Here is a 26,946-nt window from a genome sequence, read left to right on the forward strand (position 1 = left end):
TTGCTTTTTCGTACTTAAGGAAAATAGTTGGTGCATACAAAATACAGAGCAAATACAAAATCCTAAGGAGTACTTTAAATTGGAGTAAATGATGTAGTCTATTTAACATTTTCCTTTCAAGGTTGTGTAGAAATAGAATATGACATAAGAAATGGGAAACTAGGCCAGCTGAGGTTTTGTGTGAGGATAGTCTCCCAATGCACATGTGATAACAGGAATACATCAAAATACACAGACAGAAATTCTTCCCTCAACTGCTACCTTCCAAAGCATCAAAAAATCAGTGGTGGACCAGTGGTAACAAAATGCTTTTCCAGGGCACTCGATGATGTAGTGACTTGAAGAGAATCAACAAGATAGATAGATGAGAGAGTCAAATGCATTCTATGGAGTAAAACTTCTTAATCTTCCTTAAAAGTCTCTTGTGGTCACCTAGTAGAACTACAAAACCTAGAGCCTTCTCTAGGATGCTACAAAAGAAAAACGCATGCCTGGGCAAGCTAATTCTGATATGATCCCTTGACTGGCAGCATAGCTTAAAGAGAACATGTTAGAGTCGTAGAACTCTCAGCTGGAATCTGACCTTTCTCAAATACTTACCCGTGTGTTTTTCAGCAAACTGTCTATTTTGAGACTCAGTTTTCTCACCTATGAAATAAGGATGCTAATGTGTACATCCTAAGACTGCTTTGAGAAGAACATAAGACAACATTTAAAATTTATCATATCATTCAATGAATTGTAGAGCCTTCCAACATTTAAAAAAATAATATCCAAAGTATGTTAATTTTAATGGTTTTTGATTAAACATTTTATAAATAGACTTTGCAACAAGTTCTTACAATGGCACCATATACATATGAAATAAATTATCAAGCCTTGAACTGTATAATTCGCAACTTCAAAAAAAAGTCTCAAGGATGTCAGATTGTTGTTGTTGTTGTTGTTGTTGAGGAAGATTCACCCTGAGCTAACATCTGTTGCCAGTCTTCCTCTTTTTTTCTTTTTTGCTTGAGGAAGATTCACCTTGAGCTAACACGGGTGCCAATCTTCCTCTATTTTGTATGTGGGTCACTGTCACAGAATGGTTGCCCATGAATGGTGTAGGTCTGCACATGAGAAGTGAACCCTGGGCCACTGAAGAGGAGCACACCAAACTTAACCACTAGGCCACAGGGCTGGCCCTCAGATATTTTTTTGAGGGGGGAGCAATGACAAGGTAACCTTACTCCTTAGATTGAATTAACAAATTTCTTACAAATTATATATCAAACAAACTAAGATGATATAACGAGAATTCCTATAAGTCTGGTTACATCACGAGTACTTGGCTGGCAGTGTGGATTCATTATAACAATATTGTTACTTCTGAATTCTTATATGAGAGCACTGAAATTATTGATATCTTTCACTATACTTTTTCATCTGCCCATAGATTTTTTTTTCCTTTTCTATATATAGCATCTCCCCTGCTAACATATCCAGATGATATAAAATGAGAATGCCTCCAACTGGCAATTACAAAACACAGATATGCTTCTAGTTAAAACACTTTCCCTCTAAATATAGAAAAAAATTACATGCATAATGTAACAAAAATACATTAAAAAATAGCTTACTGGCCAGGGCCTTGATATTTTAATTGTGTAATAAAAATCTAGAAGGCAAATGTCATGACTAAGATATTAGTAATCAGTCCCAGATACCTATCTAACTTTTAACGTCTATATTCATATCCTCTGCTTTCACCTGACTTACTATGATTAAACTGTCTATGTTCTTAGCTAAGGACAACCTTCCGCTTGTGCAATAGATCTCATCTCCTCACACCTAATTAGGGCTATTGCGTCAGTAATTTCCCCTCTCACTTTCTCCTGAATCACCATTTGCTTCCCCGTGTCTCTACTGGATCATTCTTATCAGCATATGAATATCCTCTTATTTCTCCCATGAAGGAAAATAAAATCTGTTTTCTGACACCAAATCACTCTCCAGCTGCTACTGTCCTAATTGTCTTCTTCCCTTTTGAAAACACACCTGAAAAAAATCATGAATTCAAACTATGCAGTTCCTTTCCACATATTTTCTTAATCCCATTCCAATCAGGCTTTTGTTCCCGCTACAACTCCATACCATTCCTCTTGTCAAGATCAACCATAACCTACACAATGGTAAATCCAATGGTCGTTTTTCAGCCCATGCCTTACTTCATCCAACACCAGAATATTACACAGCCAATTATTTCCTCCTTCTGGAAGCATTTGCTACACTTGGCGTTCAGGGCAGGTTTTTCTCTAATATCACTGGCCACTCTGTTTTAGTCTTGTTTGATGGCTCCTCCTCATCTTCACTCTCTTTACTCACTTTCCAGATAATCTTATCAAGTCACAAATCACGTGGCTTTAAGCACAATCTATGCTGTTCGTTCCCAAATTTATGTCTGTAGCCTGGAAATGTACTCTGAATTCCAGACACAGAATCAAATTTCCTGTACAACATTGTCCCTTGGAGGTTAAAGGGTATCTTCTCATGTCCCAAATGTAGCTCCCTATCCAGTAAGTGATAATTATATTTCTCTCATTCCTCTGGTAGAAAAAAAATCATTGATGTATCAGCATTTCATTCTCTCATTCTCCACCTCCCGTCTATCAGCAAATTCTCTGCCTCTACTTTCAAAATTTAACCAGGATATAACCAGTTTTCACCATCCTCACATCTCAACCTAATCACGAAAATCTTTTGCCTGGTTACTCTGTATCCTCCAGATTATTCTCCTTTCTTCCATCATATCCTGCTACCATGTATTCTCAAAACAGCAGCAACAGTGAGAATATCTGCTTTAAAAATCCTATATTAAATTCTGGCATTGTTTCCTCAAATCCTACAGAATCTTCTCACTTCATGAATGATGACAGGAAATACATTTTGTAAATAATCGTATATTACATACATAATGATGTTGGGGGATGATTATGGTAAACGATCAATAAAATCTTGTAAGCATAAAAATATTACATTAAAGTGAAATTCAGTAGTGAGAGTATAACAAATAAATATTTAAAGAAGAAAATATATTAAATAAAAGCTTTTCTAATGAAAGTATTTAAAGAGATGATGTTAAGTAGCATATTACAAAGTAATTTAGTTCCCACTGGATAAAACTAAATGAGCAATATGACTTTTTTATTTTAAAACATCAATATTTACAATACACAAGAAATTACACTCTTTCAATTATACTTGAGTTTATAATAAAAACGTTAAAATTCAACTTAAAATATATAAAAAAGAAACTTCTTGGAATTCATTTAGGGTATGTGCAAGCAAAAGTGCTTGAAGATCATTGCTATATAACACTTTCTAATAGTTAGTGTTGGAAGGAACACTTGGGGACGCCAAACTCATTTCAATAGGTACCCTCTCGCTTTATGCAATTTTCACAAACTGATGACATTTTGTTGTCTCTTTGAAAAATCTTAAAAGTCTCAATATCAAAAAATCAAAAGATAAGTAAGTATTGGCAAGATGGTGGAGGAAAGGGAACCCTTGTACACTATTGGTGGGGATATAAAAATTGGTGCAGCCACTATGAAAAACAATATGGAGTTTCCTGAAAAATTTAAAAAACAGAACTACCATATGATCCCGCAGTCCCACTTCTGAGTATACAGCCAAAGGAATTGAAATCAGGATCTCAAAGAGATATCTGCCTTTCCATGTTCGTAGCAGCATTATCCACAATAGTCAAGACACGGAAGCAATCTAAGTGTCCATCAGCGGATGAATGAACAAAGAAAATGTGGGACATACATACAATGGAATGTTATTCAACCTTTAAAAAGAAGGAAATTCAGCCATTTGAGACAACATGGATGAACCCGGAGGACATTATGCCAAGTGAAATAAACCAGACGCAGCAGGATAGTGCTACAGGACACCACTTATATGAGGAATCTAGAATAGTCAAACTCATAGAAGCAGAGAGTAGAATGGTGGTTGCCAGGGGCTGGAGGGAGGAGGAAATGGGGAAGTATTAGTCAAAGGACCAAAGTTTCAGTTATACAAAACAAATAAGTCCTCGAGATTTACTGTACAGCATAGTGCCTATAGGTAACAACTCTGTATTGTATACGTGAAAATTGCTAAAAGGGTAGATCTTATGTTAAGTGTTTTTATCCCTAAAAGTAAATAAAGAGGGTGGGAAGAAATTTTTGGAGGTGATGGATATGTTTACCGTATAAATTGTGACAATGGTTTCACAGGTGTATCTCTATCTCCAAACTCATCAAGTTGTATCCATTAAATATGCACAGCATTTTGTATGTCAAATATCTCGATAATTTGGTTTAAAAAAAAAAAGAAATGCACATCACTTCTGTGGGATTCTTGCCCAAAGTGCATAGCCTCAATACAATCATTAGAAATATCAGACAGACTCAAAATGTGGACAATTCTACTAAAAAACTGAAAATTATGACCTTGAAAATGCCGAGATCATAAAAGATAAAGACTGAGGAATTGTCACAGATTGCAACATGACAACTAAACGCAATGTGAGAACTTTAGTTGGATCCCGGAATGGAAAAATGATATTAGTGGGAAAAACTGATAAAATTTTAATGAAGTTTATAGTTTTTTAATAGGATTCTATCACTATTAATTTCTTAGTTTTGATAATTAAACTATGATTATGTAAGATGTTAACTTTAGGGAAAACTGGGTTACCGGTATATGGGAACTTTATGGTACATTTCCAGCTTTTGTGGGTCTAAAATTTTTATATCAAAATCTATAAATTTATATCTAAAATAAAAAAATTTAAAGGGCCCAAAAATTAACAGAAAAAATATCCATTTTTCTCATTAATTTAAAAATACTTTCAATGAAAATCAAATATAGGTCAGGTCTTAGGCTAGGTTCTATAAATAAAGCACAATTTGAAGCCTGTTTGCCTCCACTTATGTTTCAAGAATACATGTTTCTCAAGCAGTGCCTTGAGAATTTAGATCTAATTTACTCTTTGTCTATCCTATTATTAATAATTTAACTAATTGATTTGTTCATTAATACTGATTCAATAAATTATCAGTCTTGGCATAGAAAGATAAGTGAAGTGTGTTCCTACCACGTAAGACAGTATATCTCAAAATAGTTTCCTTGAAGGGACAGTCCCTATTAAAGACAGATTCTAGGGCTCCTCTCTAAAAGCCAGGGTAGTCTGGCGATGGGAAAACAGGCTCCTCAGGTAATTTTGATAAACATTAATATTTGAGGGCCACAATGGAATGATCTGTAAAGTATAAAACATTTCTGTATTGTCATTTCTATATTGAAATGTACTAATTTTTTTTAAAAGTGTAGGAGAGGTTAGGGAAACTTGCAGAAAAGAAGATACTGAAGGGGGCCGGCCCCGTGGCTGAGCAGTTGAGTGCACGCGCTCCGCTACTGGTGGCCCGGGTTTGGTTCCCGGGCGCGGACAAACACACCTCTTGTCCGGCCATGCTGAGGCCGCGTCCACATACAGCAACTAGAAGGATGTGCAACTATGACATACAACTATCTACTGGGGTTTTGGGGAGAAAAAGGGGAAAAAAAAAGAAGATACTGAAGTAGTCTTGACGAATGAGTTTGAATTTACTAGATAATGCAGATCATTTCAGGGATAGAAAGTGTCTTATGAAAGAGCACAGAGCACTCTATGAAATAAGAAGAAAAACCAAACTCTAAAGAAAAAAACCAAATCTCATCCTTCAGCAGCAGATTCAGAGATCAAACTAATCTGTATTTTGTGACTTGAAAAAAAATAGCCATCGAATGAATGATTGCCAAGTGATTTTTTCCTAAGTCAGAATTTAAGATGTCTCCAAGAGATATGAAAGTGAATAAAATAAATAAGAACCGGGTGTAATTCATTTTATAAAATGTACTTTTTTGGAGCGATATTAGATTTAAGAAAAGTTGAAAAGATAGAACATAGTTTCTTTACATTTTCTATCCATCTTTCCCAACAACCTAACAATAAATTTGTCAAGTTAGCATCCTCTAAAGTTAACATATTCTATTTATGATACATTCTTTTCCACAACTATGACACATTTATTAAAAATTAAAAAGTAACATCAATACAATTAACTAAACTACAGATTTTATTCATATTTCCTTAGTTTTTTCTACTTTTTCTGTTCAGGATCAACTCCAGAATACCATACTGCATTTAGATCAATTCTTTTTTAAAATATTGCATGCCTTATTGCTCTGATATGTTTAAATGAAAGATTGAGAGTGATCAAGTTTTTTAATACGCTAGTTAACTTACAAAGTTTGTACAAATATAGTAACAGAAAATCATATTAAACACTGTGAAGACAGAACAGAATACCTGAAAAAGTAGAGGTCTCACTTGTGAATACTGAAACATAATAAGTTAAAAACTCTATATATCATGTATCTATCTGTCTATCTATCTATCATCTATCTATCTATCCATCCATCCAAATGAAACAAATCAAGACCTTATTACATTTTCAATAATAGGTTTATAGTCTATTTTTTCTATTCAGTTATACTCTGAAATGGGAGCAATGCTAAACCTTGCTGATTTCAACATAGCTAATCAGAGCTATGACATTCAGTCATAATTTGAGAATTTAAAATCAAACTCCAGAATTGTAATGGTAAATGTACTTGTCTAACGTTTGAATGAGTTTCTTTGAGAAAAACAACTAGATTCAACCATTTTACAACATGAGTGGTACAATACTTTGTGATCCAAGTTGTGAAATTTACTTAATGTTTCTATGTGGGTTATTTTTCCAAAGCAATTGGATGACGTTGTCATTAAGATGAGAAAACTACAAGTAGTATAAGGTTTGAGGGGAATATCATGAATTCAGTTTTAGACATAACTTTGAAATGTCTATTAGACATTCAAGTAGAAATGCTGAGTAGGTAGCTGGATACATGAATCTAAACCCAGAGCAGAGGTTCAGGCTACAGATAAAAATTGGGGAATCATCAGTTAATAGATGGTATTTGAATCACCGAGCTTGAATGAGTTCGTCAAAGGATGAGCACAGTAAAGAACAGGGAAGGTCCCAAGACTGCGCTATAAGACACACCGGTATAGAGGCTGAGGTGAAAAGGAGCAATAGAGAACCACCAGAAGTGTCAGTCTAGGAAGGAGGAAAGCCAGGGAAGGATGGATTTATGAAAGTCAAGAGAAGAAAGTGTTTCAAAGAAAAGAGAATGACCAATTTTGCCAATGTTAAGGAAATATAATCAAAATCAAAATCTTCTCTCAGCCCAGAAATCCTCTCCACAAAGATAACAGAAAAAGAAAACACTTATTACTGAATAAGTATTAAACCAGAATGTGATGTGTATCACAGGGCAAACACTAAGCAGTTGCAAAGACAGAAAGAAATCTCACCCTCTACATAGCCAAGCAGATACACCCTGTTACACACACGTTCTTAAGATAAACTATAACTAGTCTCAATAAAAGGACTTGACAGCACCATTTGTGACACAGAGCTCATCCTAACTTTGCCTGGTAATTGGAGTGAGCATTTGTGTTGGCCAACTGGCTTTATCCAGAGGAGGAACAAACTTCTCTTATCTCCACATGAGGAGATAGTTTTGCGACTTGGAGTAGGGTACTCAACAAAGTTAGACGCCTACCCTCCCACAGAACTGGAAGATAATGGGTGCTATTACCCTCGATGTCTACATTTCAAAGAGATGGCTCCCAGGGATTTGAGAAACATATCCTGGGTCATAAAGCTGACAAAAGGCCTATCTAGTTTTCATAAGGATAAATATACCTTTGAAAGAGAGGGGAAAGTACGTAGAAGTTTTCTAAATTACAAGTTTTCTGAAGTAAATGCTCTAAGAAAAAGATGAGGGGAGAAGTCTCTTCCTTATTTTCAACAGGAAAAATTAAGCCTTCGATTTTTAATTTTTATTTATTCTTATACCAAATAATGCTTATAAGACAAATAAAATAAGGGCTGACAATTGATCTTTGGGTTAAGAAACACAGAGGCCGTTGGTGACTGACAAAAGCAGCTTCAGGAGGGGCAGTAGGGCAAATTTTGATTGCAGTGGTTAAGAAGAGAAAAAGGAGGGATGAATTTGGAGATAAGTAGAGACACTGTTCTGCGGTGTTTGCAGTAAGAGGCACAAAGAAATGGGGCAGCAGCTGAACGAGGAGGGAGTCCAGAGCGATACCTTGAGTACTTGCCATATTTACTGCTGCCTTATGGAAAGGAAGACATAACGGTCCTTAGTAACAGTTTCATTCCATTTTACATCAATGTAATCAACTACTTTAGCCACGGGTGTGATAATAAGGAATGTTGCCCAGCCAGAAGAACATTTGTGAAGGGTCTGTGGTGCCATAGGTCTCTCTCCAGCAGAATTATGTATACTAGTGATGACTGGCTAACAAACTAGATCCTCTCTATTGAGGTATTTAAATACTAGATACAGAGAGGGACCTAGTCGGTACAGGAGAGTATAAGATGAGTAACAAAGAAAGGAGAGAGCAGAAGCTATGAGGAAGAATCCATGTGCAAAGAGACACCATGAGATAGAGACAGAATATCAGGGGAATTACAACTAGAAAGTGGTTTAGTATTTGCAGTGTAATGACGAAGAGCTAGAGTAAAGTGAAGGGATCATTTGAGAATAATTAATATCTCTATGTTAATCTATTTTTGCTGCCTCACCCTACATGATCTAGGACTCTTAACCTAAAATTACAAAGAAAGAAAAAAGCCTGAATAACCATACGAGATTTTTATTGGTCACATGGCATCCACTAAACAATATCTAGGTATTTTCCCAGATAAAGCCTGATTGAAACCTTTAACAACAATAATAATAATAACAACAACAATAATAGTAATAGCAAACTGTTAGGATCTCCACTATACCAATGAGAAGGATGAGGCAGAGAGAAGTTTAGTAACTTGCCCAGGGCCACACAGCAATCATTATTACAATGCCATAATTTATTCAATTTCCTTCTCCTTTTATCACCGTGACAACCCAAATCTAGGCGAATAAAGGCAGAAGGAGAAATTCCTGATTTTTCCCAAGCCAGGAATTTTAGGCCATTTTTATTTATTGATCAATCTATTTATTTATTCAATAAGTTCTATACTGAGAGCTAATGCATGCCAGGCACTGTGTTAGGTGCTGAGGAATCAAACACAAGCAAGACATGACAGGCACTTTAAGAAGCTTATGTTCTTCTAAGGGAAACAGAAAAATATACTACTAATTTTTCTAATACTTGTAAGTTTTTAAAAGTGCTTTAAAGAAAAATCAATGTTTTTAGATAAAGAATAACAATAAATTCTTGAATACCATATAACAGGCATCTGATACTGCTAAAGAAAAAAATATTCATGACATTTGTTAAAGATGGTAAGGCCGACTTTATTCAGAACCATCATGATAGGTATAAGGACCACTGTAATGGGATTTTGCAGTAGGGGAGAGAGATTGGGCTCAACTCCAAATACAATAAGGAAAAGTGGAAATTGATAGCCAAGGAGCAGAGCGGGGGGTCAGTGGATAGAAAATAACTAAGAGGAGACATCAGGAGGAAGGGAGATTCTAGCTAAACCCAAGCTAACAGGATTCTTGCTGAAGACAGGCCAGAATGATCAGCCGTCACCTGGGGGACGGTGGAGGATATGGAACCCCAACAGATATAAAGAGTGATCAGATATCAAGGTGGTGGGGGGTGCAGTCCTGATTAAACTGACTTAGCAGGGTTCTTGCTAAAACTAGATTTTACAAGAAAGTGCACAGCTGGGCCTAGGAGATGTTTCAGGAGCCTGACTGAAGTTTGGTCAAGCGAACTTTGTGAATACACAGATCTATGTTCTTCATCTTTCCTATTTAGCACTTTTTCAATCAGGTGACAGAGCTGGTCCAAGCAAAGATGGCTCCAGATCTAAATTTTGGTATTCTAACACAGTTATTTTGAAAAGAAACAAAAGAAAAATTATTTTCTAATAATTATGGAATCATATAATAAATTACTTTCTAATACAGATATGAAGTGGTAGCTCACTGTGGTTTGATTTGTATTTCTCTAATGATTAGTTATGTTGAGCATCTTTTCGTGTGCCTGTTAGCCATCTGTGTATCTTCTTTGGAAAAATGTCTATTCCAGTGCTCTGCTCATTTTTAATCAGGTTGTTTGTTTTTATAATATTAAGTTGTGTAAGTTCTTTATATATTTTTTCAAAGAGGCATATGCACCCCTATATTCATTGCAGCATTATTTACAATAGCTAAGATATGGAAGCAACCTAAGTGTCCATTGATAGACGAATGGATAAAGAAGATGTGGAATATATACACAATGGAATACTACTCAGCCATAAAAAAGAACGATATCTTGCCATTTTCGACAACATGGATGACCTAGAGGGCATTTTGCTAAGTGAAATATGTCAGACAGAAAAAGGCAAATACCATATGATTTCACTTATATGTGGAATCTTAAAAAACAAAACAAACAAACAAACAAAAAACAGAAACAGACTCATAGATACGGGAAACAAACTGGTGGTTACCGGAGTGGGGAGGGACCAGAGAGGTGGGTGAAATAGGTGAAGGGGATTAAGAGATACAAACTTCCAGTTGTAAAATTAATAAGTCATGGGGATATAACATACAGCATAGGGAATATAGTCAATATAGTCAATAATATTGTTATAACTTCGTATGGTGACAGATGGTAACAGACTTATCTTGGGGATCATTTCATAATGTACATAAATATCAAAGCACTATGATGGACACCTGAAACTAATAGGATATTGTATGTCAATTATACTTCAGTAAAAGAAAAAGCTGTTTTCATTCACCTGTATGACTGTGTGTGTATGTATAATTATTCCCAGCACTTGCATAACTTTTTGTGGGGATGTGTTGGGTGAGATTTGTTACTTATATATGGCAAAATAACAGGTAAGTGCATAATTTGATCAGTTTTGAGAATTTTAAACACTCATATAACCACGTTCTCAATTAAGATATAAAATATTTTCATCATCTTAGAAAGTTTTCTAATGTCCTTCCCCATTCATCTCCCACTGTCATAAACTATCATAAATTTTATCACATATCTTGGTTTTGCTTGCTCTAGAGCTTCATATAAATGGAATCACACAATATTCTTGTGTGTGTGTTTGGTTTCTTTCATTGAGCATAATGTTTTTGAGATTCATACGGGTTGTTGCATGTACCAGTAGTTCATTCCTTTTTGTTTCTGAGTGGTATTCTTTTACATGAGTATATCATAGAATTTTTAATAATTTTTCTAAGGAATATCTGGCTGTTTTCAGTGTTTGGTTATTATGAATAAAGTTTCTATTAGCATTCTTGTCCAAGAATTTTGCAGAAATATGTTTTTATTTCTCTTGGGTAAATATGTAAGATCGGAACAACTGGGTCAAACAAACAAACAAAAAAAGAAAATGTACATTTTACTTTTTAAGGAAGTGAAAGTTTTCCAAAGTGGCCGTACCATTTTACACTCCCACTAGCAAAATATTGAAGTTCTGCCTTCTGTGTATCTTTGATATTATTTAGTATTAAAGTTTAGTGATGAAGTTTAATCATTCTAATGGTTATGTAATTGTATTTATTGTAATTTTAATACGCATTTCCTGGTGACAATTGATTTGTGACATTTTTTTCATGTCCTTATTGGCCATTTGTATATTTGGTGAATTATTAGTTCTTGTCTTTTGTACTTTCTTTTGTATTATTGGTTGTCTTTTTTATTATAGACTTGTAGGAGTACCTTACATATTTTGGATACAAATACTTGGTCAGATGTATGTGTTGTGAATATTTTCTCCTGGGTGGCAACATGCCTATTAATTTTCTTAATGGTATCATTTGATTAACAGATATTTTAAAATTTTATGAAGTCTAATCTGTCAATATATTTTACAGTTAATCCTTCTGTGTTCTCTGTAAGAACTCTTTACCTATCCCAAAATGATGAAAATGTCCTCTTGTTTTTATTTGGTAAAACTGTCAATTAAGTCAGGTTGGTTGATAGTATTGTTCAGGTCTTCTATATCTTTACTGATTTTCTGTCTACATGTTCTATTGATTAATGGGGAAGGGGCGTTGAAGATTCCTGGAAATGTCTATTTCTAAGTTCTATAAGCTGTTGCTTAGTAATTTGAATAGCTGTATGGTAACATAAACATTTAGGATTGTCATGTATTCTGGATTAATTGACCCTTTTTATTGCTATTAAAAGTCTATCTTGGCCCTGGTAATAAATGTGTTCAGAAGTCTATTTTGTTTTACATAAACATTGCCACTCTTAACTTTTTTATGATTAATGCATGATATATCTTATGTCTCTGTTTTACTTTAAACCTATTTATAACTTTATAGTTAGAGTGATTTTTGCACGTACAGCAAAAGTTGGGTCCTGAGTTTTAATTTCATCTTACATTTTTTATCTTTTATTTGAAATATTTGGAAAATTTATATTCAAGATAATTATTTATATGTTTGGGTTTAAATCTAACATTTTGTTATTCATTTGTTGTTTGTAATCTCTACTCTTTGCTCCTTTATTCATCTCTTTCTGTCTTCTTTATTTGTAGTTGTTTTACCGAGGTATAATTGATATTACAATAAGCTGTATATATTTAAAGTACACATTTTGATATTTTGATGCATGTAGACACATATTAAACCACCAACACAGTCAAAATAGTGAATATTTCTATCATCTGCAAAAGTTACCTTGGACGTCTTTATATATCCTTCCTTTGTCCTCTCTCACATGATCTTTTTCACAGGCAAGCACCAATCTGCTTTCTCTTCCAATAACTTAGTTTTCAATAATTTTATTGTGAGAAGAATAACACAATATGTACTAATTTTAGGAGAGGGTCTGGCTTCTTTTACTTGGCATGATGATTTTAGATTCATACATCTGGTAGCATATATCAATATTTCATTCCTCTTTTTTTTTTTTTTTTAATCATTTTTTATTTATTTATTTTCCTCGAAAGCCCCAGTAGATAGCTGTATGTCATAGTTGCACATCCTTCTACTTGCTGTATGTGGGATACGGCCTCAGCATGGCTGGAGAAGTGGTGCATCAGTGCGCGCCCATGACCCGAACCCGGGTCGCCAGCAGTGGAGCATGCGCACTTAACTGCTAAGCCACGGGGCCGGCCCTCATTCCTCTTTCTTGCTGAGTAGTATTCCACTACATGAGCATACTACAACGTGTTTTGATGTGCCTTTGAGTTGTTTCAAGCATTCTGTGTGTTGATGGACATCTGGCTTGCTAAGAGTTTTTGGCTATTGCAACAAAAACTGCTGTGAACATTCATGTACAAGTCTATGTATGGGCATAAGCTTTGATTTCTCCTTGGAGTATATCCCTCCCAGGTCATTGAAGCCATCTGGTCTAGCAGTTTTCTTTGTGGTAAGGTTTTGAACTAAAATTCAACTTTTAAATAGATATTGGGCTATTGAGGTCATCTATTTCTTCCTTAGCAAACTTTGTAGTTTGTATCTCTCAAGAAATTTGTCCCTTTCATCTGAACTATTGCTATGAAATTTTTCATTATATTCCCTTATTATCTTTTTGATATCATTTGAATCTGTAGTAATTTCAACTTTCTCATTTCTATAATTGGTAATTTGTGTCCTATCTTTCTTATGCTCAGGTACAATTTTACCCATTTTATTGATCTTCTTGAAGAGACTGCTTTTGATTTCATTGATTTTATCCATTGTTTTGCTATGTTTCTCTTTATTTCATTTCTACCCTAATCTTTATTTCCTTTATTCTCTTTACTTTGGATTTAATTAGGTCTTCTTTTCTAATATCCTACGTTGGCTACTGAGGTCAGCGATGTGTATTCTTTCTTCTTTTCCTAATGTAGGCATGTAATGCTGCAATTTGCCCTTATAATTTGGTTTAAGTGTTTTGGTATCCTACAAATTTTGATTTGTTGTTTTAATTTCCACATAGTTCAAAATAATTCCTAATTGCTCTTTTGATTTGTTAACCCATGGGTTTTCTCCTATGTTCACTTGGACTGAACATTGTTTTAATATTTTATTTGTTCTCTACTTTTGTCTTACTAGCTATATCTTCACCTTACTTTTTTAGCAATTACTCTGTAGTTCACTGAATGTAACTTTAATCATCACATTTTTTTCCTTACATAAAAATATGCAGCATTGTATATTAACCAGAAACTTCCGACAACATACTTCAATTCTTACCACCTTTTGTGCTATCATATGTAAATATAAATTTTTTACACAAAAAATATTATAATTTTTATTTAAACATTCAATTATATTTTAAATGAATATTTAATGATAAAAATAAGTGTTACATTTTATCACATATTTACCACTACTGACACTGTTCATTCCTTTTGGTAGATAGAACTTTTGATATAATTTCCTTCTGCTTTAAGAACTACTTTTAACACTTCCTTTAGTGCAGATCTCTTAGCCACGAGTTTTCTGAGTTCTTCTTTGCCTGAAATTTTTTTTTTTTGGCCTAAATTTTCAATAGGTGTTTTAGCTGGGTATGGAATTCTAGGTTAGAGTTTCTCTCTCTGTCTCTCCCCTCAGTTCTTTAAAAAGGCATTTCACTATCTTCTGACGCATACTTTCTGATGAAAAATCTGTTAGCGTATTTTTGTTTCTCTGTGTGATTTGTGTCCTTTTTTCTGTTTCTCTTTATCACAAGATTTTTGCAATTTGATTGTGATTTGTCTTTTGGTGATTTGCTTTGTGTTTATCCTGCTTGGGATTGGTTGAATTATTTTGATCTCTAAATTTCTGATTTTCAGCTAAAGTTGAAAGATTTCAGCCTTTATTCCTTTCAGTCTACTCTATTTTCCTCTGGGATTTCAATTGCACATATAATACATTGCTTGATATTATCCCAGAGGTCACTAGTTCACTTTTTTTTCATTATTTTTTGTCTCTGTTCTTCAATTTGGGAATTTTTATTGCTATGTCTCCAAATTCACAGATTTTTTCTTACAATGTCTAAATTTAATCCAATCCAATGCATTATTTCAAATATTTATTACTCATATCTATGTTTATTTTTTTCTTTGTTATATGTCTCCTCTATATTTGTAAGCTTTCCTTTAAATCCTTGAACATATTTTTAATATTTACAACAGCTTCTTCAAGTCCTTTACTGCTAATTCCATTTTTCTCTTTTATTTCTTGATCTGTTTCTATTGACCGATTTTTTTTAACGTTTATTGGAAATATTTGCTCACTTCTTTTCATGTATCGTAATATTTTATTGACTCTTCAGCATAATGGCTTTCTGATTGTATTGTAAATTTTTCAAACTTCATATTTTCCTGACGCCTCAATATTCCCACCAACAGGCTATGAGCACCCTGCCCAGGTGACCAGCTATCCAGTGTGATAGGACTGGGCCCTGCCGCAAGTTCCAATTCTAGCCCTTCCTTGATTGACCTAGTGACATTCAAACACACTAAGGAAATGTCCTCACACCTTTGCTTGTGTACTCCACCCTGACCCAGCAAAGACACTTGCCCACGGGTCCTTGCTCTTTCTCAGATCCCCACCTCTTGGTTGAGCTGGCTCCCTGGCGTGCCTCCCATATGGCCACCTCCTTGGCGTGCTGTGCTTCTCTCTTCTAGAATCATGAATGTAATAAATCCTTTAAATTTATATGCCTCTCCAACTGTAATTTCTGAGGCTATGTTGAAATAATCCTTAAAATCCCTACAGGGGGTACTTACTCCTGCATTTATAACACATTGTTATTGTATGATGGATATTCTGTATTACCTTAAAGAAGCACTTAAGTTACTTACAGATCAGCGTCATCTTTTTCAAGGTTTTTCAGTTTCACTTTGTGTTTTAAAGGCGTGTCTTAGAAGAATATCCTTTATTCTATGGCTATTTGAATTGCACAACTATAACAGCATATGTTACCTTTCCATGACCTCTCAAGAATATCCCATATATTTGATGAGATCTCTATAATCAAACTGATAGGAACTTGGGCAATTCTTTGTTCTTGATGAACTCTAGGAATGTTCGCTTATAGCTTCCCAGCAAATATGCTTTTCCTGGCAATAGTTCTTTGCTAACCTCATGGAATTTTTTCTATGAATGTACATATCGGTATTCAGTCAAAGACTTTAAGGGGATCCTATGTAGTTTTCTGGAACATTGTCTCTTCACAGCTCCATCCACCGTGGCCCTCTGTCCTGAAATTTTAGCTACATTGGCCTTCCCATACTCTGCTCTTTATCTCCTTTGATTCTAATCTTTTTTTCCTTAATTCACCAAGACCACCAGATTTTTTTGATTTTGGTGTCCTGCTTTCTTTATGCACAGTCAGGAAATTTCCTCTTGGCAGAAAGGCTGGAACAGTTTTTTCTTCTTTCTGAAACCATAGTCTGTGTTGACTATTGTGCAGTCTTAAAACTATTGTTTCACATATTAAGCACAATTTTATAGTTGTTTATGATAGAGCATAAATCCTGTAGTAGTTACGCTTTCAAATTTGGAAGCACAAGTCTTCTCACCTATTTTTAGTGTAATATATTGATGTAATGGTTAAAACTGATGAAAAGACATCAGAAGTATTGAGAAATGTGTAATTGAAATGTTTAGGCAATGATGGCCCCTACTGAGGAATTTGCCCTCAGTGGCTTTCTCAATATTATCTTATTATAAGCTAACTATATCTTTGAAAGGTCTCTGACCAGATATTATATTTATTGCCATCATACAGCCTCTAATACCACTGCCTGACTCAGATACACCAGGAACCAGTTCTTTTTGGTACTTATTACTTGTTTTGGTACAGAATACGGTGTTCTACTTTGTCTTCCTTCAGGCATTTTCTGTTTAGGTATTGAAATTATTTCCTATTTAAACTAAATCCTCCAGGAATCCTTGTACTTACTTCCCATTAACTGAGGTAAACTGAGGGTCTCTCTCGCTTTCTTATTTAGCTGAAAGGAGCTAAGTAACCTGGATTTTTATTAAGATAGTGAATAGACTCTCAATTCTCATCTTTAGAATACGCCTTTGGCTGTGATACTGAGTCAAGCTGAAAATCCATGGGAATCCCGTCCTCATCTTTGTTGGAAGCTGGAGCCAATGATTTGTGGTGCCTGTAGTAAGAGAAGAGGCTGCACTGAAGGCAGGCTTTATTTGTACACCACTTACTACATAGCATTATGAGAAAATTTTTAAAAAGTGGAAGAAGAAGGTTGTTTCTTCTACTCTTATAAACTTACAGCAGGAAAAGAACAAATTCAGTCTATTGATCTCCTATTCTGAGTAGTTAAGAAAATCCATTATGTTACCATCTTTTAAGAAGCTAATGTTACCCATTATTTTTGTACTTGATGAATATAATGGCATAAACTTATAACTCAACTACTAGATATTCAGTAGAGAGTAAATTCCAAACCCAGAACAAATGTACTTTGTCAAAATCAAAGTCCTGATTGGCAAAGATTTAAAAGCTGTTTATTAGAATGAGTCTGAAAGGATTTTGATTGTCCCACGTGCATGGACAAATGTTACTGAACAATTCTTTAAACTTAATCATGGGATGAAAATGACAATATTCCTTGTTATAGGGCACATCTTATGACAATATTCTAAGTAGTCTGGACTGTGGAGTGATTTGTAAAATTATAAGGAAAGAAATAAATTATATGAGAATGAACTGTAGAAAATTTTTAAAAAATACACCAAAGTCATGGGAGAATATATAATTGTTTAAATCATTAGTAGAACATACATTAGAGTATTATGATCAAGGGACAGGTAGCATATGATTAAAATATAAATTGATTATTTGGGTGGGAAAGGAGGCTGCAGAGGGCATTAATTAAAAACAATTCAACTTTTCTAACATAGGATCTGTATTCAACAGCTGTCAAGGATTCCTGCTTGATAAACAATATTCAATAAGGCCTACTGTGTACCAGAATAAATTTAATGTATTTTTCACCCATTTATCTTGTTTCAACCCTCCACATGATACTACGAAGTTTCTACTATTATTTGTACTTTATTGTACATGAAATTTAAAGCTAAGAAAAATTACTAACGTCAACCACTCATTAAACATTTATTGAGCAACTCCAGGAAACATAGCTTAGAAAAACCAGGACAGGCTTTGGGCAGCGACATATACTCTACTGGCTATGTGTTCTTTATGATGTTACTTCAACTCCCTGCTTCAGCTTACTGAACTTTCAAATAATTATGATTATAATACTCACCTTTTGGGTTAATATGTTAACAATCATATACGTATTTAGTATATATCAACTCAAGTAGTTGACCCATACTAGGTATTCTAATTGTGGTAATGGACATACCTGTTACTATTATAAGTTGGCAGGCACTACATGAGATTGCTTATATTCATTATCTTATTTAAATGAACACTTCTATTTCTGATGAACTGTAACTATCACAATGATGAAGAACCCAGGGCTCAGATAGTAAAAGGAATAGCATTGCTTTGTTTATTCACTATGTTACATTTATGGAGCCCTTGTTATATATTAAATACTGATGAAAGTCCTTGGGATTCAAAAGTGAATGAAGTTCATGATGGAATAAAGAGCTGGTAATGTATCTGAGTGCATTAGATAGCATTCTATACCCAGAGGGCATTGCAGTTTAACAGTGATTTCACATATATTATCTTATTTTATGCTGTTAGCTAAGTAAGACAGGGTTATTATTTAAAAATTATATAGAAATTGATGTTTCTGGTAGTGTGTACCTCTAAGCTAGAGATCAGGTTATTGTGCATGCTGAGAATAGAGAAGAAATTGTCATGAGAATGGACAGAATGGGTGTTCGGCACAAAATAATATTAATTAGCTACTGTAGTATCTTTGTCTCCCTTATCAGCAATTAGCCTCCATTCAACATCAAACGGATTGCCACTCAAATAGTTTTTTGTTGACTTTCCAGAAAAGACAACAAAAAAAGGTGAGGCATTTATAATATATTTTGATTCATGAAAACAAAAAATCAATAAATTTTTCTTGTCCAATACTTAATTGTATGTGATAACACTAATTTGTAGTCATTGCTTTAATATTTGATTATGAAAACTATTTTTCAAAAGTAAGTAAAAAATCAATTTAAAAAGAATGATAAAATGTTGGTAGAAATATGTCTTTAAATTGAAACAAGGTATTTTAGGACTCTCATAATTAAACACAGTACTTTATATGTTTGCAATTTAGTTTGTATTCATATTACAAAAGCATAAACAAAAGTATCTTAAAATGTCTTGTGTTAGTCTGAAAGTATAAACACCTATCTAGATATTTATACTTTTGCTGCAGTTGCACTCTATAATGGCTTTAAACTTTATTCTTTAAAAATTTAGTAGTGTTTCAAATTTACTTTTGTCCTGCTGTTCCACAGAATAATACAGAAATATGCTTACACTTAAGCCAGATATCACATTTTCTTAAGAGTGTGTTTCTTTAATTTTCATCTACTGGGAGACAAAGGTATTGAAGTGCATCTTCTATATACTATTTTGGTGTGATACTTTAAAAGTCTTTAATCTAGAAAAACAAAGATTTTAAATAAACACATTAACTAAAGTTATTATAAATATCTTCAATGTTTCTATTTCTGCCGTTTCATAATGTAAGATCTTATTTGTGAGAAGTGTGCTCACTAAAATGTAGACAGAGTGGAAAATTTTAGAGCTCAAAAGGGACTTTCAATTTCCTGATCCCTCTCAAAGTAATTATATGAAAATAGTAACATTTGGGAAAACCATGTGACTTCAGTTTCCAGAGCTCTCAGTATAGCCGGATTTTGATTTAGACTAGGGGTTGCAAACTCAAATCCTTCAATGGCCAGGCAAGAAACATGAACCTGTGAGACAGCCAGTAAATGCAACAGGGCTGTGGCTTCCCTTTGGGAAATGGAGAGCGCGTATCAACCCAGATACAACCAAATCCATCAACTGACAAAAAACACGAACTAACCAAAGAAACAAACCACACAAACGGGGCCACCCATTCCTAATAATGCTGCTGGCCTGATTTGACTGTAAGTTTGAGTGACTTACATTTTCCATTGACCTCTCCAAATCTCTTTCCAATATGACCTAGCTTCTAATGTTAGAAAAGGAAAGGTACACTTTGTTTCACTTAAAAGATTAGACTAAGAAAGCTTGCCAAATAGGTTTTGGAGAAGACTTATACACAAATTACCATTTACTGACTTTCAAATATTGATAATTTTAAACTTTGCCTGAGGCCTGTGGTCCTGAAGACTGATGATTAAAGAAATCCCCTAGCTTGTGTGTTCCTGGAAACAGCTTACTGCAAAGAATCCCTCATCTTCAAATGATTTGCAGATGACCCCTTGCTTACCTGTGACAAGACCAGCTACAGACCCTCCCAAATTCCCATTCTTTGCCTCAAATTAGTAGCTGAACTATTTGTACCCACTGACTTGTCTGGACTAAACACCTGATGTGATCAACCTTTGGTTAAGTCTCTCTCCTTCTCTTAGTTCCTTGAACTTTGACTCACCCTCAGCTTGAGCAGAATATATGCTTTCTGCTGATCTCAGGGTAAGACATCCCCTGATGAACTGTCCATCACACGGCCCACCTCATCCCCTTCCCCATTCTTTCTGGCCTTGTTTACTCCTCTCTATAAAAGAAAAGCCTTTTTTTTTTCCTGCCCGATCTTTGAGATACTTGCAGATCTTATGGTGGAAGTTTTCTCCCTGTTGCAATAGTCTCCCTGGTCCTTATTTTAATAATTCTTTCAAATAAAGTTTTTCCTTACCTAATTCTGGAGTTGTTTTTATTTGACAATATAAAAATAACACTTTTCTTAAAAACTCAGATTTTTTAAAACATGATTATCACAAAAATATTAACAACGCATTTTTAATTTTTAAAAGTTTTTGTTATGCAATATTTTAAAGCATACAAAGAATAATAACACTCATATGACCACCATCAGCTTTCTCAAATATGAACATTTTAGGATATTTATGTCAGAATATTTTTTTCAAATAAAAAGATAAGGAATAACAAACAATTTAAAGCCTTCTATATACCCCTCTTACACTTCATTGCTCTCTGTTGCTATCCAGAGGTAAACACCATTCTGAATTTGAGTTTATCATCGCTATCCCTGCTTTTGCCTTTTCACTGCATATATAAAATCTATGTATTCCTCTACAGTGTGAGTTTTTAATTTAAATATACATATATTTTTTATATTTGACCATGTTGATATAGACAGCTTTAGCCAATTATATTTTCACTGTTTTTGCATCATATGAATATATGTTTATTTCTTTATTCTCCTCTTTAATAACATGTAGATTTTTCCCAATATTTCCAGTATCTCACAAACAATATCGCAATGAGAATTCTGATATATGTCTCATTATATATATCTAAGTATAAATTTGTTTTTAGTGGTATATACTTCAGGTGGAATAGAGGATAGTAAGGATTGTATTTCCATACTCACGTCTTCAATTTTACTAGACACTGACTAATGTCTCTCCAAACTACACTCATGAGATAAATTCTACTTGACTGTAATGTATTTTTAATACACTGTGGAATTTGACTTGATGTTATTTTATTTAATATTTTGTATCTATGTTCATAAATGAGCTTTTAGTAATATTTTCTGCTCTCGTTCTGTTTTTGCTTGTTTTATTCTACTTTCATTAAATAAATTGGGTAACATTCCCTACTTATGTTCAATTTTAATTCTCTAAAATGTATTGTAAAACATGAGGATTAACTGTACTTTGGAGATTTGGTATAACATGATTATAAAATAATATATATTCAGTAACTTTGGCAGGGGCCTAGGGATTTTTTTAAACTATTGAATTTCTTTCCTTTTTTTTTTTTTTGGTGAGGAAGATCATCCCTGAGCTAACATCCATGCCAACCCTCCTCTTTTTTTGCTGAGGAAGACTGGCTGTGGGCTAACATCTGTGCCCATCTTCCTCCACTTTATATGGCATGCCGCCACAGCATGGCTTGGCAAGTGGAGCATTGGTGCACGCCCAGGATCCGAGCCCTGGCCCGCCAGCAGCAAAGTGAGTGCACTTAACCGCTACACCACGGGGCCTGCCCTTGAATTTCTTTAAAGGTGGTTTTAAAAAATTATTCTATTTCTTCCTAAATAAATTTGCTAATAAATATTTGTTCATAAAAAGGTCACTTTTTTCTGTTTCATATTTATACTCGTTCATACTATTTTTTCATATTTAACTCTTGTACTTCAATCTTTTTTATAACTATTCCTTTTTACTTCCTTTTTAATGTTGGTTGTTATAATTACAGTAAGCTAAATAAAATTGCCTTTTAAATGGCAAGCAGAGGAATACTGGTGAATTCATGCAGTTCAAACTAATAGATGTCATCCATTTTATTAAAAAGAAACAGTTTTTGTGAGTGTCTATCCTCTTTAATGTTTCTTAGTTTTGTATTTTGGCTATTTATACATTTAATCTTTTCTCCCATATATTTCTTTAAGTTTATTTTATAGTCCTTTACTTACCTTATTGGCATAAATACATTACTCATATATTTAAAACTTCATTATTAAATTAAACCCCTTTAAAAACTTAAATTTATTTTTAATTATCATTTTAGCTACATCTTGAAATTTTTCACATGTGGCACATTCATCATTGTTTAGTTTAAGAAGATCTTGGGGCCAGCCCTGTGGCGTAGCAGTTAAGTGCTCACGCTCTGCTGCAGGCGGCCTGAGTTCGGATCCGGACACCCACCGACACACCGCTTATCAAGCCATGCTGTGGCAGCGGCCCATGTAAAGTGGAGGAAGATGGGCATGGATGTTAGCCCAAGGCCAATCTTCCTCAGCAAAAAGAGGAGGATTGGCATGGAGGTTAGCTCAAGGCTGATCTTCCTCAGAAAAAAAAAAAAGAAGAAGATCTTATCATTGCCTTTGCAATTTCTTCTTTCACACATCAGTTATTTAGGAGTGTATTTTAAATTTTGAAATACATGATTATGACAATATACAATTATATTATATTTCCATTTATCATTGAGTTAACACACAGGGTTAGATTACAAAATCAAATGCACACAAATAAGATATCTTACCCAGTATTAAGCTTTCGTAAACAATCTCAAAGATGCAGGCAATCAGAAGACTCAAGGAAGAGACAAGTCTGGGAAGACAAGGGTTGCTTCTTTGTATTCTATGACCTTGCTAAATTCATTTTTTTTTTATTTTAGTAGATTTTATGTAGATATTTTACGATTTTCAGCATAGGATATCATGTCATATGTGATAAAGACAATTTTCCTTCCTGATTTCTATGGTTTGGTTTTATTTACTTATTTTTTTCTTGCTTTATCACATTGCCTAGGACATCTAGCACAATATTGAAGAGATCTAGTGAAAGGAGTGGACATTCTGGGATTATTCATGATCTTAGTGGGAACACATTCAATTTTTCACCATTATGTGTGATATTAGGTTTTTAGTAGACTTTCTTATCAGGCTGGAGAGGTTGCCTTTTTTTTGCACCTGTAGAGTTTGCTTTTTATTCCTAGTTTGCTAATAGTTTCCTTCCTTCTTTCCTTCTGCCTTCTTCCTTCCTTCCTTCCTCTCTTCCTCTCTTTCTCCCTCCTTCCCTCCCTCTCTCCCTCCCTTCCTCCCTCTCTTCTTGTTTCATGGAGGAAAGACTAAAGCGAATTCTGAGCTTTCCTAGGTGGGTCCATATGCTATCAAATCAACCCATATCCAGTGATATTCAAGACAGAATTGAGCCTATTGCAGGACCAAAGATAATAATATTTGTCAATTAATTCTTTATAATTCTTGAGTATAGGGTAACACAACCTATATTCTCCTGGGGAAACCTCTCTTATGAGAAGGAAAGAGATATAAGGTATTGAATATTACCAAACAATTTAAATCCTAAAATTTTTATAACCAGATAAGAAAGAGAATTTGTGTTTTCTAGTTATGTGCAGAATTTGAAATGAAAAAAAAAAATCAAGAAAAAAGTTATTTGGTTTATAAAAGTTTCACAGAGCAAGTGGAATGAATTCTTTTCTCTGCATTGATTAAACACATATTTTTTTGTCTCAGTAATGTTGTGGTTGGTACTTTAAATTCATTTGAGTTTGCTTTCTTGTTCCCCGTCTAAAAGGAGACTCCTTAGTATGTTGCCTGCAAACATTTCTTACACTGTAGGACTTCTTCGGAAATTCTATAATTCTGCATGTAAAGAAATAAATGTATCTTGATTAGAATATAAAATTTCAGAAGTACACTTAGAAAAGTAACATAATTTTGAAAGCTCAAATGTATTAAATGAAAATAATTGTCCTTGAAATTGACTCCAGGATTCTCTACAAAGCACTGTCGTACAATTATTTGGGTACTCTGTCTCACATGAAAAAGATGGCTCATGTGTTACAAATGAGATAAATGAGTTACCCAAAATAATCTATTTGCCATGTCTATGTAATGCATAGAGACTGGCAATTATTGATGAAATGTGGGTGGTATGCACAGGCAATCCAGGACATTCTAGCCAAGACTTTATTTTTCTTATTATCTTCTCGTTTATTTAGGTAACAATGGAAACAGGTGGGCAGAGGCTTGGTGATGGTGTTGATTAGAATGTAATTAAGTATTTGGTTATTATTTGTACATTTGTAGTACCGGTCAGTATATTCTTGGGAAAATAAAAGCGCAGAAACTACTTGTTCTCCTTGAATCTACTACTGATGTTCATAATCATTGTAAGGAAATTTCAGTGGGAAAATAAAAACATTTGTTTGTAAGGAGATTTGGGGAACACTAATACTTTGATGATGCTTTATATATGCTTTCTATTCTGCAAAGGGCATAACACTGTCCTAAATGCTTAGTGGGTGTTTATTAGACATGATTAATTGGATTATGAATATCAATTTTGTGTCTTTTGCTCCATTTACTCAAAATTTCCTTTTCATTCTAGTCAGCTTAGAAAATGTCTAATTAGCTTTTGACACTAAGATTGGGTGGTGAACATAAGGTAATCTATACAGAAATTGAAATGTAATGATATACACCTGAAATTTATATAATGTTATAAACCAATGTTACAGCAATAAAAAAAAAATTCTCTCCCTCAGGCAAAATTGATCACTCTTTCCTTTTTGTCCCCAGCTAAGCATAAATGTCTCTGCGGGAGAAAAATGGCCTTTGAAGACAAAGATCATTTCCTCCAATGTTACACCCACAGCATGGTTACTGGCACAGTAGACTGTTACTAATAGAGAGATAAGTCATAAAACATATCCTTTCTTTTTGACCCAATCTTTATGACCAATAGGCAGTGATATTTTGGTTGAGGTTTAGCTATATATTCAGAGTTGACTAAATAGTAATCTAAAAAGGATCTGTTGCCCATTGAAATCAAACCAAATACTGATTTTGATTGGTTTGGCACTTAAAAATTGGTATGCATATAATCATAACTTAGGTAGTGAAGGGATTAACTGTAAGATAAGTGAAAATCTCATGTAGAAAAAAATGTCTTAAAAGTAATGAAGTAAACACTATATTCAGGGGAGATCCGAAGATGGCGGCGTAGGCAGACTCTGAACTCACCTCCTCCCGTGGACACAGCCAATTTACAACTACTCGTGGAAAAATTACCCCTGAGACAGAACTGAAAACTGGATAAGAGGAACTCCTGCAACAACGGACAATCCTAACTGGGGTAGAAGAGGCAGAGACTCCCTTCTGGAGAGGAAAAACGCCACCTTCACAAGCCGCCAGCTTCACGGCCGCCGGGAGCAGCTCACAGGTACGCAGCCTCCCTGGAGGCGCGGGGCCCTGAGCCGGGAGCGCCCCCGCTGTGGGCATTTTGTGGACCCAGCACAATTGAGACCAGCAGCATAATATCTGACTTTGCCTGCTACTAAAGCATTGGGTAGCACCCCCAGAAAACCCGGTTCACAAAGAAACTAAAACTGGCTCTTAAAGGGCCCGCGCACAAACTCACCCGTTCCAGAAAGCATCCTAAAATCACCAGAAAGAAAGGTGCACAGTGCTTCGGTGACAAGAGACTCACCTAATAGGCCCTGAGTGCATCTCGGTGAGGGGTGAGACCTCTCCAGGGACTGGGACATTGGCGGCGGCCATTGTTGTGGCCTGGTGTGAGCGTGCTGACACAGACGCCATTGGAGTTCTCCCTGAGACCTGCTAGCCCAGGGTCTGCTCCACCCGCTAGAGCACCGATTTAATCCAGCTCAGCCAGGGCAGGCAGCCCACCCTAGAGACTAGCCCCACCCAACAACAAGCCCTCAGGCAACGTGTGGGCCTGCATAGATTGGTGACTGGATTCTCTGCAGCCTGGCAACTGAGCTGACTTGAGCTGGGCAGGGTGTGCACAAGGAGCGGGTGGAGAGTGTGGGGCGGTGGGAGAGTGTGTGGGGCTCCCGCCGTGGAGAGACTGGGTCCACTTGGGGAGGTCGGGGCGCTCACACGGGGCAGGACTGTGTTGACTGTGTGTGTGGACCTGTGGGCGGCAGGGCTTCTCAGCCACAGAAGACTTGTACTTCTCAAAGACCCACATAGGAGGTTTGCTCCACCTTCCAAAACCTGAAACAATTGGGTGCTCCTGTGCCTGAGGCCAGCCCCACCCAGCTGCAATCCTCAGAGAGCTGACAAGAGACCTAATAGGCTAGAGGCTTACAGCAATTGTAAGGCCCTGAGCCTAACAACCTGCCACACTGGGGGCCTACTCACTTAAAAGAAATACTGCAACACAAATGTGGTATTAGAACTTGCAGCCAACTGTGCTGGGGCTCCCCACAGCTGATAAAGA

The 26,946-nt window shown here is 35.1% G+C and overlaps 1 long non-coding RNA gene across 1 annotated transcript in view; it reads right to left on the reverse strand.

The window, feature by feature from the left end:
• LOC147914395 (uncharacterized) overlaps positions 1 to 26,317 on the reverse strand; it is a 348,827-nt gene extending 322,510 nt beyond the window's left edge. Inside the window, exon 1 of the long non-coding RNA XR_015555440.1 lies at positions 26,191 to 26,317. This is a non-coding gene — a long non-coding RNA (uncharacterized LOC147914395). The remainder of the gene's footprint in view (positions 1 to 26,190) is intronic.
• Positions 26,318 to 26,946: the final 629 nt, after the last annotated feature.

The sequence above is a fragment of the Ceratotherium simum genome, chromosome 20 (genome assembly GCF_057802395.1).
Source record: "Ceratotherium simum simum isolate JZ-2026a chromosome 20, ASM5780239v1, whole genome shotgun sequence".
NCBI lineage: Eukaryota > Metazoa > Chordata > Mammalia > Perissodactyla > Rhinocerotidae > Ceratotherium > Ceratotherium simum.